Raw genomic sequence first — 20,441 nt, forward strand, 5'->3', positions numbered from 1 at the left:
TCCTATATTGTTTCCTTCTGTTTTTATTAGTCTAACTATAGTACCATGCCTTTAATTTTTTTTTTTTTTTTTTCTAATTTTAATTCTACTTCTAATGTATTTTTAGATTCTTTTTGTAATTTTCTCCTTTTTTCAACTTGTATATTGTTGTGCATATTATTTTTTTTTTGTGATATATAATTGTTGCTTACCTGTTCTGGAGCTTTTCTCCCCGGGCCTTGACTGTAAACGGATGTATGTCCAGCTTGACTAGCCCGGTCAACAAATGTAAAATAAATAAATAAAATAAATAAAAGGCATACACATAATAAAAGTATCCCTAATAAAGAATGATTTTCAATATTTTTTTTTTAATTTGTAAAATATCTAGTTTGCCCATAGCTAAGCTCTACTAAGCATTGTTAAGCCAAGCCAAACAATGCTTACACAGAACCTGTTTTATCAGCACTTAGCAACACGCAGCTCTGCTTAGCTGGTCTGAGTACTGCAAAGCAGTCCCAGTTTAAGCAGTCCTCAGCACAGCTAAGCATGGTTGTGCAGCACTAAGCAATGCTAAGCAAGACCTGTTTCAGCACTGCTCAGTGGGTTTACGCAATGCTTAGCATTTTCAAATATGGACCAAAGGCAGCAAAGTGTGGGAAAACAGCCTTATTTAAACTGAACAGGTGGGAATACAGCCAGAACCTGTTGGAGTTTGATCACTGCAGGAGCTATGGGTGGAGTCAGAGAGGGAGCACATTTCCGGGCACAGTGTTGGGGTATGTTGGAGTCCAGGGTCATGGTTGGACTCCTAGTGAAAGACCATGATGCCAGAATGCTACAGGGTCAGTACCAGTGCTCTGAATACAAGTCTGAAGCCTGGGACCATCTGGCCCATGACCTCACCAATGCCAGTGGAATCCCCTGCACTGGTGAGCAGGTGGATCATCATTATATTTTCCTGAAGTGGAAGAAGGGGGATCTCTTGGCCTAATGGACCCAAGATGCTTGGGACCAAAATCCTTCAGTAGTCTGTAAGTATAGCAACTGGTGATTTATCAAATTGTAGTATGAATATCTGTTAGACAGGTATGCATAATTGTGTTTTTTCCCCTAAAGCTGCAGAGGAAAGGACTCGCAAGGTAAAAGCCCCATGCTGGGCGCCTAGCAAGAATGTGCCGATAGTGTGGTGAGTACAGATATATCTTGTAATATATAATACAATAAATAAGAAAGAGTACATTGTTTACTGCCAGTAGGCATACTGTGTTCTGAGTGTTGTGCAATAAATGTGTTCTTAGACTCGCATTGATACAACTGAGTAATACCAGGTACTGTGCAATACAGATGAAGGCATCAAATAAGCTACTACTGATGAAATAAAGCTAATACTGTAGTAATAGTGTGTATGACTGACATAAGTATATACTGTATTAATACTTAGGATTTTATAATAAAGTACACCGTGACTGAAACTTTGAAGGTAATACATGACATTCATTCATCATTTACAGGATATGCAGTACAACTGCAGTCAGATTTTTGAATGTAACAAACCACTGTGTCATGTCACCCTCAATAAAGTGCTTCCTTCATAGTGTTGTGTTTATTGGGACTGTTGTTGAAGAAATCCAAGTGTACAGGGGCTCCACAGAAAATCTGGCTATGACACCATGAAGTGACTGAAGTTTGCCTGATAAAGAACTGTTATGCTAAAGTGTAGATGTTTAATTGTACAAGATAGAAGGTAATTTGATATATGTTTGGCACTAAGATCTGAAAATTGAATAGTAATGTGTAATGTATTATAGTTTGTTTCCCTCAAGATAGTCTTGTCTTAACCTTTGAATTTCAGCTATACGCATTCCTGAATGGAGGTTAGCTGATGCAGGTAAGTATGAGATTGTAAAAGGTGGAAAGTGCAAAGACACCATCTGCAACTGTATATGGGTCATATTAGGCAACACAGCACCCCAATATGGTCTCAACAGATCACACATATTCCCATCCACTAGGGGTTAAATGTGTACACCTGCATTCCAACTATTATTGCACAATTCCCCTACTATCCTTGTCATGCATGAATCTCATGCATGTATGTTCAACAGTTACTGCAGTCTTCTGTGACCAACTGAGCTTTAGGCACAAATCAATCAACTAGCACACAGCAGTGGCCTGGTAGCTCACTGTGATAAGAAATAGATATGTTGTTAATTTGTTAATTTTTGCACATACAGACCAGGGTTTGAATCCAGGGACCGGTACCAAGATGTATTTATAGTAATAGACAAGTAGTCTTGACTATTTGTACAAACTGTCATATAGTGTTAACAGATATTTTCTCCACAGGGATTACAAGTAAAGAAATGTTTGTAGTAGATGTATGAAGGATATACTTATAGACTGTGTTCAGATGCACTTTTTTCTTTTCTTTTTTTTTAAGAACATTGTGAGGGGGCAGGGACTGAGGACTTCTAGGTTGACAGCTGATCAGGATAGATTTGAAAGTGAGTTGGGTGATCTGGGAATGAGGTTCTTACAGAGGGGTTATGCCCCCACTGAACTTCAGGACACCCTGAGGGGTGTAATGGAATGTAGGAGCACAGAGGGTAGACCATAATTCTCTGATGGTGAACGGCCAGTGCAGAGGGTAGGGACTATGGATGGATAAATGAGAATGTCAGTAACTTACTCCAGCAATATCAAGCTTCTACAAAACATTTTTCACAGGAATTGGAACATCCTGTGTGCTGATGATGTTATTAAAGGTTTAGTAGGTGATACCCCAAAGTTTGTATATAAAAATAAAAAGAACTTGAAAAGGATCTTGTGTGGACCTAGGTCACAACATGGCCTGGTAAAGAATCCTGCTAGTGGGGATAAAGGTGGTATGATTCCCTGTAAAGCCTGCAATTTCTGTATGTATATAGATTGTAGTGGAGAATTCAAGCATCCTGATATGGACAGACTGTTTAAGTTTAAACTCTCTGCAAACTGTAATAGTATAAATATTGTGTACTTGGCCCATTGTGTGGCCTGTGCATCATTCTATGTAAGGATGACGACCAGGAGTTTGAGAGATCGCATGCGGGAGCACTCCTATGATATAGGGAGGAAGGCAGAGACAAATGCCTTAGCTAGACATGTAGGAACCTTTGGTGACACACATAGGTTCACCTTCATGGCCATCGCCAGAGTTGTGGACAACCTCAGGAGAGGTGATGTGAAATTGAAAGTTGAGACAAAAGAACTTGAATGGATTGTGAGGCTTAGGGCCAGTATGGGCAGGGGGTTTAATGACAAAATGAACATCAAGCCCATTTTCCTAGGAAGAGACTTGTTAAAGTGAAATATTAATATACCTTTGGTGTATTTTAGTTTTTAAAAATGTTTTTAAAAATGTTGGTTCATGTTTTTAAATGTGTTGTTTTCTATATGCTGTTTTATGTACTGTTTTTATATGCTGTCTTTCATTTGCACATGGAATGACCTGTGACTTTAAATTAAGGTGGGGTCCTAATTAGTGAGTGTAGGATGATATATAAAGGAATTTTATACTTTGTTTTAATGTCTGATGAAGTGGCTTGGCCCACGAAAGCGCTCACCATTCTATGTTCGTTGTGGATTAAACTATTTTGCATTTTCTACAGCCGTGGTCTTTTGCTTCCTTTACTTTTTATATATATATATATATATATATATATATATATATATATATATATATATATATATATATATAATGTATGTAGACATGTATCTGTACACATATATATTTGTGTGTGATACAAACATATATTTCCTATGCTGGGAGCCACTTACACCCACGCAGGTGCACTTGCCTATGCTTAATGTGCTTTATATATGTTTACTGTCACTTATTTATACTTATTTGTGCCTTATACATTATGACAATACCACTTTGATTGAAAGGAGCTGGTTAATAGTCCCATGCGATACACATGTTCACCTTTACATGTTTAAATGTTGGCTTTACTGCAGAGCAACATTAATTTCACAAGGAAAATGATATGTGCTATTGTCGACCTTGAACTGTGAATGTCTTTTCATTAGGCAGATGCTCTAAAGACTACACTATTGGTGTTCTGCCTCATTTATATGTATACCCATGGTGCATAGTTACCCGATCACACGCCTCATCACTTCACTTACCACAGCAGGCATCCATTTACCTGTTGGGAAAAACACACTACTACACATACGTCATTGCCTATTCCCTACTGCTCTGGACTCGTGCCACATGTTGACTCACTCCGAGGATATTCAGACATCTGCAACCTATAGTCTTGGCACATAGATGTGTTCGATTGTCAGGGTGTTCATATGGTCTTCCGGGTTTAGGCTTATCCAACTGGTGACCAGGACTGCCCTGTATCTAACTAAAAGTCAGACTTAGCAATGGGAGATCATTCGTTCCACTTTTAGCATTCTACCTGTGGTTGGGGATGCAGAGGTGTGCTCACCGATGGTCATCCTGCCATATAACAGCACTAAATATTACGGCTGGTTCCGCTGCTGTTTCCTTTCACATTTGTTGTGACTGTTATATTGTGATCATGTTCATTCTTCATAACTACACACACACCCACATATATATATATATATATATATATATATATATATATATATATATATATATATATATATATATATATGTGTGTGTGTATCTTTACATCTCTCTCCGTATATATTGGTCTGTACATACACATGCATATACAACTACATACGTTTTTACATTCCACATACCGTTTAATCACTGCCACCTACCCGCTTATGTCTAGGGCTGCCACCTTTTCTAATGGACAAAGTGGGGCATTTTCAGGGCACACATCAGATTTTACAGGCCGACACATACCCACGGTTAGTATAGGGTTTAGAACTTTACTTATTTTCCTAGATGAGAGCTTATTCTTGTAGCAGTTTAGTTGCTTATTCTGTTTCTTGTAAAATTTACATATTTTACATACAGAAATAACTGTTTTATGCAACTGTTACATGAAATATGGTACATAATTATTTCCTACAATCACAGGACATTTGCCATTGTATTATTCTTGGTCAGGACACATGCCCAAACAGGGACTGTCCCTCACAAAGTGGGACAGGAGGTACCCTGCTTACGTCAGCGCCTTAATCATCCTATATTTAAAAAGATCCATAACTAGAGATGGTGACATCCACCCCAACCCTGGCCCCTCCATTGACCTAGGCTTAAACTCTGGAAGCACCCCTAGAAGCCCATTAGGCTCACTCCATATGCTTCACCTCAATGTACGAAGCATCAACAACAAAGTTCACAACTTACATGCTTTGCTAGAAATCCACTCCCCTGACATCATGTGTCTTACTGAAACCTGGCTCAAACCTATCACTAAGGATGAGGAAATCATCCCACCTGGGTATAACATCCTCAGGGCAGATAGAGTTACAAGAAAGGGTGGCGGAATAGCAGTTTTGTTCAAGAACTCCTTGAACATCACTAGAAATCCCCTCCAACCTCCATTAATCCACAACCAAGAATTGATTGCCCTAAAATTAAGCCTCAACAACCAAAAAAGTATTAATCTCATAGTCACCTATTTACCCCCAGGGAACAACATTGAAAACCTTGAGCAAACTCTCAGCTGGCTTACCACCTTCTATCCACAAGAAACAATAATTCTAGGAGATGTTAACATTGACTGGTCTCTATACTCCTCGCATCCCAATCCTCTCCCCATTAACTTACACGGTTTCTCCCAACTTATTCTTTCCCCCACTAGAATTGGGTATACCCAACAAAAAGACAGTATCATAGACTGGATCCTTACTAACAAGGACCCTACCAACTATACCGTGGGGACCCTCCCCAACGACCTTAGTGACCACCTCATTACCTTTATAACAAAACACAAATGTCCAATTACTCACCCCCCCCCCCAACCAGACTTGTTAGGAACAGCAAGAACTTCATCCCGGAACAATTTCTTGCAGACCTTAAAGCATGCAACTGGTCCATCCTAAAAACCCTTCCCTTAGAAGAGAGTGTTTCCCATTTTAATGACACCTTCCTCAAAATACTTGACGCCCATGCTCCGAAACGACTCATTAGAATCAGGGATCGTATTGCACCTTGGCTAACTAATGACACTCAGAAACCTGGCATGGAACAAATGGAGGACCACTAAAACCCCCCTAGACCGTAGCAAATTTCTTCAGCTTAGAAACTCAACTAAAGCAGCCGTTACATCCGATAAAAAGCAATATTTCTATCACCTCCAAGATAAGCATCAAAACAACCCTAAAAAATTTTGGGCTGGCTTCAACCACCTCCTCCACCCAGGCAAATCTTCCACCCCCCACACCTGCAACACTCATGGATAAAGATCCAAGCAAGATAGCTAACTCTTTTAATTCTTTTTTTACTGAGACTATCCAGTCCCTCGCCAGCCAGCTTACCTCTTCCCCCTCGGCCGCAACCTCACCCAAGGATCTTAATCAACCTGCCTTCAACTTCGTACCCACCTCCACCTTCTATATCCGTACCCTCCTAAAAAAACTCAAACCAACTACCCTAGCGGCTGATCTACTTCCGGCAAAATATTTACAAATAGCAGCCGATGCCATTGCTTACCCTGTATCTATCCTTATTAACCGCTCTATCTCTGAAGCCTCTATTCCCACAATCTGGAAAATCTCCTATATCATTCCCCTCCACAAAGGAGGTCCCTCTACTGATACATCTAACTATAGACCCATTGCAATATTGTCCCCCCTATCCAAAATTATGGAACGCTGCATTCACAAACAACTTATCACCCACCTTACCCATAATAATCTCCTATCTAACACCCAACACGGCTTTCGCCCGCATCATAGCACCACCACTGCTCTCCTCTCTTTTGTTGACTCAATCAACCGCAACCGGAATAACAAACTAATTTCCCCTGCGCTCTTTCTTGACCTATCGAAAGCCTTTGATATGGTTAACCACAAACAACTCCTCCTCACACTGGAATCATTCAACCTTAGTAGATCCACCATAAGTTGGTTCAACGCCTACCTCTCGGGTAGAAAACAAGCCGTACAGTGGCAAAATATGATATCAGACCTTCTCCCCACCAATATCGGAGTCCCTCAAGGATCTATCCTTGGTCCCCTTCTTTTCTCTCTCTTCATAAACGGTTTACACTCAGTCCTTCCCAAAACCACCTGCATCCAATATGCAGATGATTCCACCCTTATTTGTTCTGACGACTCTCTCACCAACCTCCAAGCTACTACCCAAAACTGCTTTTCAGAAGTTGAAAGATGGTTCTCAGACTTAAAACTCCTACTCAATCCTACCAAAACCAAATTACTTTTATTCTTCCCTACTCCAGCAATTCCTCCCAGTCTTCAATCCCCCAGTACCCAAACCCCAACCTTTGTTGTCACTGCTAACAATGGTACCAAAATCTCTCCAGTCACCCACACCAAACTACTCGGGGTGACGATAGACCATAAACTTAGATTCGACATGCATGTTAATCTGACCATCAAAACACTTAACAAGAAACTCGGGTCCATGTACAGAATTAAGAAATTCTTAACCCCTCACACCAAACTAACCATCGCCCGAACTCATCTCCTCTCCACCCTCCTATATGCCTCCCCCATATTCTCCTTCCTTCATAAAAAAGAACTTAATAAACTATCCACTGCCTATCACCACATAGACAGATTTATCACAGGTATGCCCTACCGTACCCACCATTGCCTAAACCTAAGAACACTAGGTTGGTTAGAACTGCCCAATGTTCTTAAACTCAACCAGCTTACAGAGGCATTCAAAATCATTAAACATCCTGATAAAACTCCTTCACTGAATAACATTCTTACCTCCTATTCTAATCTGTCGTCCCTCAGGTCATCCAAAAGTATACAAGTATTGACCATCAAGCCTAACAACTCAGGAGGGGAAGCTCTTTATGCCAATTCCATTGGCAAGACTTGGAATGCCCTCCCAAGCAACCTTAGACAAATGACCACTCTGGACCAATTTAAAACTCACCTCCAAGCGTTACTAAAAACCCAATGGCTTTGCCCATGCCCTAACCCCGACTAATATCACATGCCCTTGACCTCTATCAGCCTAGCCTAGCCACCATGTAACCCAATTCCAAAGGGTACACCCTATAACCAGTACAATCCATCTCATCAACTCCTGTTTTTCCCAGTGTTACTTTTTTTATAACTTATTGTTCTTATCCAGTATTACATGTTTATTCCACTTATTGTACTAAATGTCTAACTTATATTGTATTGTTGGAATATGTGCTCTTGTACCTCTGTTCTTTGGAACTTTTCTCCCCGGGCCTCCACTGAAAACGGATATGTATCCAGCTGGACTATCCCGGTCAACAAATGTAAAATAAAATAAAAAATAAAAAAAATATATCCAACTGCCACTATGCGAATGTGTAAAGTATATATTCTCAATAATGCATGTGGGAAGCCGTGCATCACGGTCAGGTGTTTAATCCCGGGTAGTAGGTTCTGCATAACCTGCTGGAGGTAGAGCAGTCTCGTGAACCACTACTGCACATACAACTTGTGTCCAGATGTCTATGGGACTGGACATCGTGTCATGACACCAAGTCTGATGTTTACACAGGATACTTATCCCATGAGGGATGTCCAAAAATTGAACAGACGAATAACCGCCAATAACCTTCAATATTTTTGGATTTATGAAAATGTGATAGGGTTATACATGCAAGGGATACATAGTTTGCATTCCTGAGACTGCCTAGGGTCAGACTGCCTACTAGACATGAGTAGTGGTCACTACATGCAGATATGGCTATGCCAAGCTAGCAGCCCGAGTATGGCTGGATTTGGTGGACGTTCAGGAATGGGGGGGGGGTTGTGTGCTGTAGAGGGGATGATGGGTATTCAATTATGCATCCAGATGTGTTGTGGTTGGATGGCTCAGTTCAGGCCAGACCATTATGTGGGTATGTGCCGGTGACGTTTCTGTACATGTGTATCGCTCATTTTAATATTCATATGTTTGTGGGATTGTGTTCTACAGTATGGCCTGTCAGGTTGCATTGCGAATGTGTATGTTTGTTCTTTATGTTTCTTTCTGATTCACCCACTGCCCCCTCGTACACCTCCAGTTCACCTATTGTGCATCCAGCACAGTCTCCCCTTTGTGAATTATTACATTACCCGTCCCCCCACCCCCATATTCTACACACTCCATCCATCCCTTCTCTGGTTGATGGCCCATGGCATGGTCAAGGGAACACATTGCATTCACTACATATCTCTGGTACCTGTATGGTTGTGAGGACTACCCTAGCATTTTTCACCTTCCACATGCTGTACTTCACGCACATAGGTACATGCAAATACTTATCTTTCATGACATGATAGGTAGACCCGGGTAATACACGTTCATCTTTGACCCATCCTGACAAGGACACCTTGGACTGCGAATGGGCAGATTTTGAGCGAATGCTCTGACCATTGGTAGGGTTGCCACCTTTTCATATGGCCAGGATGGGAAATATTCGGGACACACATCAGATTTTACAGGCCAACACATACCCACGGTCAGTACAACGGATAGTACTTTTGTTTTATGCCTAAATATAAGCTTATTGTTGTAGCAGTTTAGCTGCTTCTTCTGTTTCATTTATTTGCTTATTCTGTATCTTGTAACATGTAGGTATTTTACATACGGACATAAGTATTGTATGTGACTATTGCATAAGATTTGGGACTTAATTATGTCCTACAATCGCAGGACATTTTACATTTATAATGGGTTTGGTATGGACACAACCGCCCAGAGGGGGACTGTCCCTCACAGTGTGGAACAGGTGGTAACTCTGACCATTGGGCTAGGCTTAGCTATTGGCGGCACGCTAACACGATGCGTTTCACTTCCACTTGGTATAACTATTGACACTACAATGGAATACGGGCACGGGGTTTTAAATGTCATTTGTTCGAGGGATGGGGACTCAATATTCAGCTACGTGCATTTGTGTTTGTTTCTTATTTTTGTGTTCGCAAAACTGTCTTGCATGCTTTGCATACGTTTCAGTATCCACGGACACTGACAGGTGTGATTACTATTAGAGGCAGGCTGTACTAGTCAGCATTTTAGGTTGCACGTATGCAGCCAACATGATCACGCCTCCGTGCAGCACCTGGACATGCCCCATGCACTCGTACTCGTTTCCTATGCACATGGCCGTTACGGCATCACGCCTTCATTAATATGCATGTGGTGCTGCTGCTCCATTTCTATGCCACCCGGTCAGTGGAAGGCTAATGCTGACCTTGCGCCGAGCTTCATGAATCCCGGGGTTGGACTTTTTTCCTTTCCAGTGCTTTTAACTTCAGAATGGGAGAAATTGAACTTCTCTCATTTATAACTGGGCAGCTATCAGCCTATAGGCAAATCTGCCATTTAAGTTCACTGATTTCTAACATCAGTGTCCATGGTTTATTGCCATCAATAATGAGTTAATCTATAACCATGTAATGAAAACTATGCCATTCGTTGTTTGTGACATGCTTTGCTAGGGCATTAGTCATATTTGATTTTTTAATGGCATACTCGTGCTCATATATTCTCTGAGAGAATTTTCTCTCCATTTTTCCTATATAGAAACATGGGCAGAATTTACATGAGGCCATGTATACTACTGCCTTAGAAGTAAAATATATCTGTTCCTAAGGTAATATGTATTATTCCTAACTATAAACCTATTCGACACTTGAATTTTGTTACACCATGTACAGGCTCCACACTTAGCCATTCCCTGTTTACATTTTGTGTAATTCAAGTGTCATAAATTGAAGATTAATTGTTTTTATCTGGGATTGGTTTAAGTGCTATATATAAGGTTTGCATTCTTTGTTTGAAGTATGGTCTGAAAAAGCGGATGACCGCGAAAGCGCTTACCATTTTTTTTTGTTTTAATAAAGAGTTTTGTATTCCTTGGCCTTTGGACATCATCTTGCTACATACTAATGTCTGTGTCCAGATGTAGTGGTGCATAAACAGCATTTTTCAGCAAGGTGATAAGACTTTACTAATGTCTGTGTCCAGATGTAGTGGTGCATAAACAGCATTTCTCAGCAAGGTGATAAGACTCCATTAAATAAAACAACATGAAGTACAGTGCTATTCCAAGTTAATAAAGAACACTCATGTGTCATACACTGCCCCTGTCTGCTGTCTTGTCTATCTTGTCTGTCTGCAAATGCAATCTCTCCTACCCAACGTACCTCCCCAAATGTACCTACAACCCTTCCCCAACATTGCCCTCTCTCCTTAAAAAAAGGGCATCTGTCCCATGCAAAAAAATATCGCCCCATACATAGCTTTCCATTTCACCCCCACATACATTGCCATCAATCAATCATGCCAGTAATAAATCAACAAAGTTATGTTGCCCACACCCCCTCCCTGTGGGATGTGAGGCTCCAAATTCCAAATTGTCCACAACATGCACAGGTTTTGCTGTACAAGAAATGGAGAGCTATGGTCCTTTCCTACACCCATCTTGCGCATCCTTACCTACTTTTCATATTGTTCTTCCCCCTGCTTGCCCCCATTTCACCACTTTCCTATCACACCTTTTTTCTTTTCTTTTTTTGTAAATAGTGCAGATTTAAGCAGGACTATGCTCCACTTGGCATCATGGTGCATCACGCAAACCCACTTAAAACTGCTTCAAACACCTTATCTGATTCCAGAAAACAAGTGTGGTAGGCAACCAATAACACGAAAAGCAGACCGGACCCCTGTAGCTCAAACAGACAACACCAGGAACTCTGCAGAAATACCACTATAATGTCCAAGGTTCACACTAAAAATGAATACCAGTCAATGTTAATGATGAAAAACTTCTAGTCTGGCACCAGTTTAAAACTCAGTTTAATGACACAAACAAGGTTTAGCGCTTTCATCTACACTAAGGCAGACTTCTTCAGAACCTGTTGAAACAGATTACATCTCCATTTTTATATAACTGATTTGGCGCTAAAAAAACCAACGTCATACATTCCATATAAAACACTATTAATACAAACATAATAAGTACATAAAGTGATATACCTATACCTATACCTAGGTTTATACTTAATAATTTATACTAAAAAACTATTAATATACTAAAAACTAGTGGTTATGAAAGTTACAAATTGTAATGAAGAATATAAAAAAGACTAGACTAAGCGCTCACCATTCTATGTTCATTGTGGATTAAACTATTTTGCATTTTCTACAGCCGTGGTCTTTTGCTTCCTTTACTTTAGATATATATATATATATATATATATATATATATATATATATATATATATATATATATAATGTATGTAGACATATATCTATACACACATATATTTGTGTGTGATACAAACATATATTTCCTATGCTGGGAGCCGCTTACACCCGCGCAGGCGCAGGCGCACTCGCCTATACTTAATGTGCTTTACATATGTTTACTGTCACTTATTTATGCTTATTTGTGCCTTATACATTATGACAATACCACTTTGATTGAAAGGAACTGGTTAATAGTCCCATGCAATACACACATTCAACTTTACATGTTTAAATGTTGGCTTTACAGCAGAGCAACATTAATTCCACAAAGAAAATGATATGTGCTATTGTCGACCTTGAACCGTGAATGTCTTTTCGTTAAGGAGATACTCTAACCACTACACTATTGGTGTTCTGCCTCATTTATATGTATACCCATGGTGCATAGTTACCCGAACACACGCCTCATCTCTTCACTTACTACAGCAGGCATCCATTTACCTGTTGGGAAAAACACACTACTACACATGCGTCATTGCCTATTCCCTACTGCTCTGGACTTGTGCTGCTTGTTGACTCACTCCGAGGATATTCGGACCTCTACAGCCTATAGTCTTGGCACATACGTGTGTTCGATTGTCAGGGTGTTCATATGGGCTTCCGGGTTTAGGCTTGTCTGACTGGTGACCAAGACTGCCCTGTACCTAGATGAAAGTCAGACTTAGCAAAGGGAGATCGTTCGTTCCACTTTTAGCGTTCCAACTGTGGTTGGGGATGCAGAGGTGTTCTCACTGATGGTCATCCTGATATATAACAGCACTAAATATTACGGCTGGTTCTGCTGCTGTTTCCCTTCACATTTGTTGTGACTGCTATATTGTGACCATGTTCATTCTTCATAACTACATATATATATATATATATATATATATATATATATATATATATATATATATATATATGTGTGTGTGTGTGTATCTTTATATCTCTTGCCATATATATATCAGTCTGTACATACACATGCATATACACCTACATACATTTTTACATTCCACATACCGTTTAATCACTGCCACCTACCCGCTTGTATACCCGCTTACGTCTAGGGTTGCCACCTTTTCTAATGGACAAAGTGGGGCATTTTCGGGGCACACATCAGATTTTACAGGCCGACACATACCCACGGTCAGTACAGGGTTTAGAACTTTACTTATTTTCCTAGATGAGAGCTTATTCTTGTAGCAGTTTACGTGCTTATTCTGCTTCTTGTAAAATTTATGTATTTTACATACAGAAATAACTGTTTTATGCAACTGTTACATGAAATATGGTACATAATTATTTCCTACAATCACAGGACATTTGCCATTGTATTATTTTTGGTCAGGACACACCTGCCCAAACAGGGACTGTCCTTCACAAAGTGGGACAGGAGGTTTCCTGCTTACATCAGTGCCTTAATCACCCTATATCCAACTGCCACTATGCGAATGTGTAAAGTATATATTTTCGATTATGCATATGGAGAGCCGTGCATCACAACCAGTGATTAATCCCGGGTAGTAGGTTCTGCATGACCAGATGGAGGCTGAGCAGTCTCATAAACCACTACTGCACATACAACTTGTGTCCAGATGTCTACAGGACTAGACATTGTGTCTTGACACCAAGTCTGATGTTTACACAGGATACTTATCCCATGAGGGATGTCCAAAAATTGAACAGACGAATAACCGCCAATAACCTTCGATATTTTTGAATTTATGAAAATGTGATAGGGTTATACATGCAAGGGATACATAGTTTTCAATCCTGAGACTACCTAGAATGAGACTGCCTATTAGTCATGAGTAGTGGTCACTATATGCAGATATGGCTGCACCAAGCTAGCAGCCCGAGTATGGCTGGATTTGGTGGACGTTCAGGAATGGGGGGGGGTTGTGTGCTGTAGAGGGGATGATGGGTATTCAATTATGCATCCAGATGTGTTGTGGTTGGATGGCTCAGTTCAGGCCAGACCATTATGTGGGTATGTGCCGGTGACGTTTCTGTACATGTGTATCGCACATTTTAATATTCATATGTTTGTGGGATTGTGTTCTACAGTATGGCCTGTCAGGTTGTATTGCGAATGTGTATGTTTGTTCTTTGTGTTTCTTTCTGATTCACCCACTGCTCCCTCGTACACCTCCAGTTCACCTATTGTGCATCCAACACAGTCTCCCCTTGGTGAATTATTACATTACCAGTCCCCCCACCCCCACATTCCACACACTCCATCCATCCCTTCTCTGGTTGATGGCCCATGGCAAGGTCAAGGGAACACATTGCATTCACTACATATCTCTGGTACCTGTATGGTTGTGAGGACTACCCTAGCATTTTTCACCTTCCACATGCTGTACTTCATGCACATAGGTACACGCAAATACTTGGGACTTAATTATGTCCTACGATCGCAGGACATACATACCCATTTACATTTATAATGGGTTTGGTATGGACACAACTGCCCAGAGGGGGACTGTCCCTCACAATGTGGTACAGGTGGTAACCCTGACCATTGGGCTAAGCTTAGCTATTAGTGGCGTGCTAACATGATGCGTTTCACTTTCACTTGGTATAACTATCGACACTACAATGGAATATGGGCACAGGGTTTTAAATGTCATTTGTTCGAGAGATAGGGACTCAATATTCAGCTACGCGCATTTGTGTTTGCTTCTTATTTTTGTGTTCGCAAAACTGTCTTGCATACTTTGCATACATTTCAGTATCCATAGACACTGACAGGTGTGATTACTATTAGAGGCAGGCTGTACTAGTCAGCATTTTAGGTTGCACGTATGCAGCTGACATGATCACGCCTCCGTGCATAGCTTAGACATGCCCCCTGCACTCGTACTCATTTCCTACGCACATGGCCTTTACGGCATCACGCCTTCATTAATATGCATGTGATGCTGCTACTCCATCTCTATGCCGCATGGTCGTCGCAAGGCTAACACTGACCTGGCGCCGTGCTGCATGAATCCCGGGGTTGGACTTTTTTCCTTTCCAGTGCTTTTAACTTCAGAATGGGAGAAATGGAACTTCTCTAATTTATAACTGGCCAGCTATCAACCTATAAGCAAATCTGCCATTTAAGTTCACTGATTTCTAACATCAGTGCCCATGGTTTATTGTCATTGATAATGACTTGATCTATAACCATGTAATGAAAACGATGCCATTCGTTGTTTGTGACATGCTTTGATAGGGCATTATTCATATTTGATTTTTTAATGGCATACTCGTGCTCATATATTCTCTGAGAGAATTTTCTCTCCAGTTTTCCTATATAGAAACATGGGCAGAATTTACATGAGGCCAGGTATACTACTGCCTTAGAAGTAAAATATATCTGTTCCTAAGGTAATATGTATTATTCCTAACTATAAACCTATTCGACACTTGAATTTTGTTATACCATGTGCAGGCTCTACACTTAGCCATTCCGGGTTTACATTTTGTGTAATTCAAGTGTCGTAAATTGAAGATTAATTTTTTTATCTGGGACTGGTTTAAGTGCTATATATGAGGTTTGCATTCTTTGTTTGAAGTATGGTCTGAAAAAGCGGATGACCACAAAAGCGCTTACCATTTTTTGTTATAATAAAGAGTTTTGTATTCCTTGGCCTTTGGACATCTTTTTGCTACATACTAATGTCTGTGTCCAGATGTAGTGGTGCATAAAATGCATTTCTCAGCAAGGTGATAAGACTCCATTAAATAAAACAACATGAAGCACAGTGCTATTCCAAAGTTAATAAAGAACACTCATGTGTCATACACCGCCCGTTTGCTGTCTTGTCTATCTTGTCTGTCTGCAAATGCAATTTCTCCTACCCAACTTACCTCCCCAAATGTACCTACAACCCTTCCCCAACATTGCTCTCTCTCCTTAAAAAAAGGGCATCTGTCCCACACAAAAAAAAAATATTGCCCCATACATAGCTTTCTATTTCACCCCCACATACACTGCCATCAATCAATCATCCCAGCAATAAATCAACAAAGTTATGTTGCCCACACCCCCTCCCTATGGGATGTGAGGCTCCAAATTCCAAATGGTCCACAACATGCACAGGTTTTGCTGTACAAGAAATGGAAAGCTGTGGTCCTTTCCTACACCCATCTTGCACATCCTTACCTGCCTTTCATATTGTTCTTCCCCTTGCTTGCCCCCATTTCACCACTTTCCTATCACACCTTTTTTCTTTTCTTTTTTTTGGAAATAGTGCAGATTTAAGCAGGACTATGCTCCGCTTGGCATCACGGTGCATCACGCAAACCCACTTAAAACTGCTTCAAACACCTTATCTGATTCAGACACTGTTATGCACATCAATAACATAATCACCACTGCCAAGTATTGGACCAAGGAACCTCTGAATGACAGTAGAGTGCATTAGCCCACTCAGCCAACACAGCACTGGCAAATAACTGTTGTTTCTATAAATATATCATGGATTACAGTGATGTTACATCAGCAAAAATATACACCCCTGCCAAGTATTGAACCCAGAACATTGTCAACTACAGCATATTACATTAGCCCACACTGATGTCACATCAGCAAAAATACACACTGCTGCTACATATTGAACCCAGGACCCTGTCAATCACAGTATAGTGCATTAGTCCACTAGGCCACTCAGCTGTGAAGAAAAGCTGGTGTTTTTACAAAGATATCTTGATTGCCAGTGACACACTACTACATTTTTTAAATGTATTTAACATTTGTTTACCAGGAAAGTCTGACTTGGAACAAAGCCAATTTTTAGCAGAGGCCAGGGGAGAAATGCTCCAGATGCATGTCTTTGGGGGGAAACTGGGGCACCCGGAGAAAACCCACACAAATGCAGGGAGGATATGCAGACTCCCCACCTTAAAACCCACATGAACACAGGAAAGACACGCAGACTCCCCAAAGTAGGCTGCCCAGCTGAGAATTGAACTAGAGAACCTCTTGCTTGAGGTGACAACGCTACCACTGTAGTGCTGCACCATCATTACATATAATGAGATAAATGACAGCATACTTGTCCCTGTGATGCAGACACTGAACCAGTACACAGTCAAATACATGTTGATGGATGTACATGAGGCCTACAATATCAGGTAGAGTTGACAACTGCACAGACTTTTGCAGAATTTCCACTACTGTGCCACCTACTTATGGCATGGTTGTCATAAACATATTCTGTGTGATGAACTACTGGCAAGTCAGTGCAGATTGAGGTTATAAATTCAGGACAGACATGTCAATGTCACACATAATACCCATCTGAACACACATGTTCATGCCAATCCTGTGCAACACACTGTATGCATGCACATATGTCTTGCAACTACACCTGCCATAATAATGACTCAGTAGCTCTATTTCTGACATACCTAGAATGTGTGACATCTGAACACCCACTGTCCTGGCCCACAGTCCAGTCTGTTGCATGACAACTACATGCTTGTCAATACAATGTAGAAATAACTGAACCCTGCAATGTACAGCAGAACTGGTTGCTGCTACCACAGTCACTGCCACCCACAGTAGCATGTTAAAGGCCTGTAGGGTGGGACACATGTCACAAATATGAATACATGTCCTAAATGCTGCCTACCACTCTCTGGATGGCCCTATTATGTAACATATGTACCAGAGGCACATGCCTCTCCTGGACTGTTATGGGTACCCATCACCCTGGCTATACTGTCACAAAAGAGCTGACACTGCTCCCTCACTCACATATACAGCTTGCTGTCCCCTAATCTGTTCACAATCCCTAGTATGACTCCTGGCCAGAATGCAGCAGCTGCAACCTGCTACACATGCAGCAGTATCTTCAGCTACCTGCTACAGACCTAACATACCTCCCAAACACCTAGAACAGGCCATCCACACAACACCCATACATAAAGGGTTGGGAGCAATGGTCAGGTGACAGGGACATGTGTCACAGTCTCCCCCTGCAAACATACACAGCTGACAGACCAGCATCAACTGCAGCAGCATGCACATTCAGATAAAAATGATGTATGACACTTACATCTGCATGTCACCTTACTTACCCCAACACACATTGTTAAACAGTAAACTGCCACAGAATCAGAAAGTCTGTTAACAATGGGCAAACATAGCATGCAAAACTTTGGACATACCACATCAATCCATACAGTGGACAGTATTTTTACCAACCTTCTGTGATGCTGTAGTTCCCACACCTCATTAATGTCTTCCTCATAGGTCAGGAAAAGGCCTACATGAAGGCCTTAATTATAGCACCGTGTTGACATATCATTGGCTAATGAAAATGCAACCCAGCTGATCTGGATGCTATTAGCAGGTGTGAGTCACAGAATAGTGCACAGGAAATCATCTATTCATGAGCATTACCTACAAAAGGCAAGCTGCTGCATATGGCAAACAGATCTGTGACTTTCTTCATGAAGACAGACTGCACTTTCCTAGGAAAACTACCACTAGATTTCTGCTCACAAAGTAGAACAGCACTGTACCAGGTATGTCATAGAATTCCCCGTGTAATGGAATACAGATGGGGGGATGCAGTCATGGGAAATAGGAATTCCAGCAGTAGGCCTCAACAACATATGTTGGAATGAGATGCTGCTGTTAGTCAGTGTCAAGCACCTACAGTCTTCCTTTTTGGCTCTGTCTGCAGTGACATAGATCACAGTTCTGGCCCCTGAGTCCCCCAGAAATGGTCAGCTCATGTACGAATGCTACTGGCTTGTCTGTTGTACAATAGTGACAGTAACTACTGGGGGATACATTTGGCATATCACATCATCCACTGTCAGTGAGCCCCTCTCAGTCTGTGAATGTCATACAGGCATAGTTCAACTATGATCCAGGTGTCCAGTTCCTGATGTACTCTGGCTAAGTCACTGTGTACTTCATTGCCTGACAGCTATGGCTAGCATACCTAGGACCCCCTGCAGCAGGAAAGCAGGTTATAGGCAGCAGTAGTGGGGGGACACAGGCTAACCCTCACAGCAAGGTGTATACATTGAGCATACAATGTAAGGCAATGAATACAGTACCAGATACTAATATACTGTTACTGTGTTCTGAGGGGTCTGCAATGTCACAGACACATTCCCCACAGTTTGGGTACAACCATTGCATATTGTCCAACTGGTTGCCAGACATCCACATTTTTCTGGCAGTGGGTCCACATATATCAGGCAGATGTACACATTCTGCAACCATCTGTGTACTGCAGATTTTGGACACCTATGAGGATCCCCCACTCCACAAGGGGGGATCCACCTTGGATCCCATAAACTACCGTCCTGTCAGTCTGACAAGCCTTTTCTGCAAGGCCATGGAGCGTATTATCATGGAACTTATAAACAAAGACATTGGCAACCTTCAAACACTGGACCCCACCCAGTTTGGGTTTGTGAAGGGCCGATCTTGTCTCCTGAACCTGATTGACTTCTTCAAATCAGTCTCCAGAGCCATGGACAAGGATAAGGTTGTCCACACAGCCTATCTAGACCTTGCCAAGGCCTTTGACACCATCCCCCACTCTGGAATCAGAGATAAACTTACTAAGCTGGGTATTAATCCCTACGTCACCCAATGGGTTGCTAACTGGCTTACTGATAGAACCCACACTGTAAAAGTAGCCAACTTCAAATCCAGCTCCAGACATGTGACAAGTGAAGTACCTCAGGGTTCGGTCCTGGGACCGCTCTTGTTTGGCATCTACTTCTCTGAAGTACAGGCCAACACTAAGGGATTCTGGATAACAAAGTTTGCAGATGACTGGAAACTGGGAGCTGTTATTGAATCCCCAGATGATGTGGATACTCTACAAAAGGGCCTTACAGAAACAGATGCTTGGTGCCAGAGCCATGGGCTGAAGCTCAATGCCAAGAAATGTATAGTTATCCCCTCTGGGAAAAAAACATGTACCAGTGAATTACCATATAGGTGGCAGTACACTAAACACCGAAAGTGTGATAAGAGACTTGGGGACACAGGTAGACAGTGGTCTCACCTTCGATAACCACATTGCCACAACAGTCAGGAAATCCTTCTATGTGGCACACCTCATCA

This window comes from Protopterus annectens, chromosome 3.part1 (genome assembly GCF_019279795.1).
Source record: "Protopterus annectens isolate FY-2018-M chromosome 3.part1, PAN1.0, whole genome shotgun sequence".
Taxonomy (NCBI): domain Eukaryota; kingdom Metazoa; phylum Chordata; order Ceratodontiformes; family Protopteridae; genus Protopterus; species Protopterus annectens.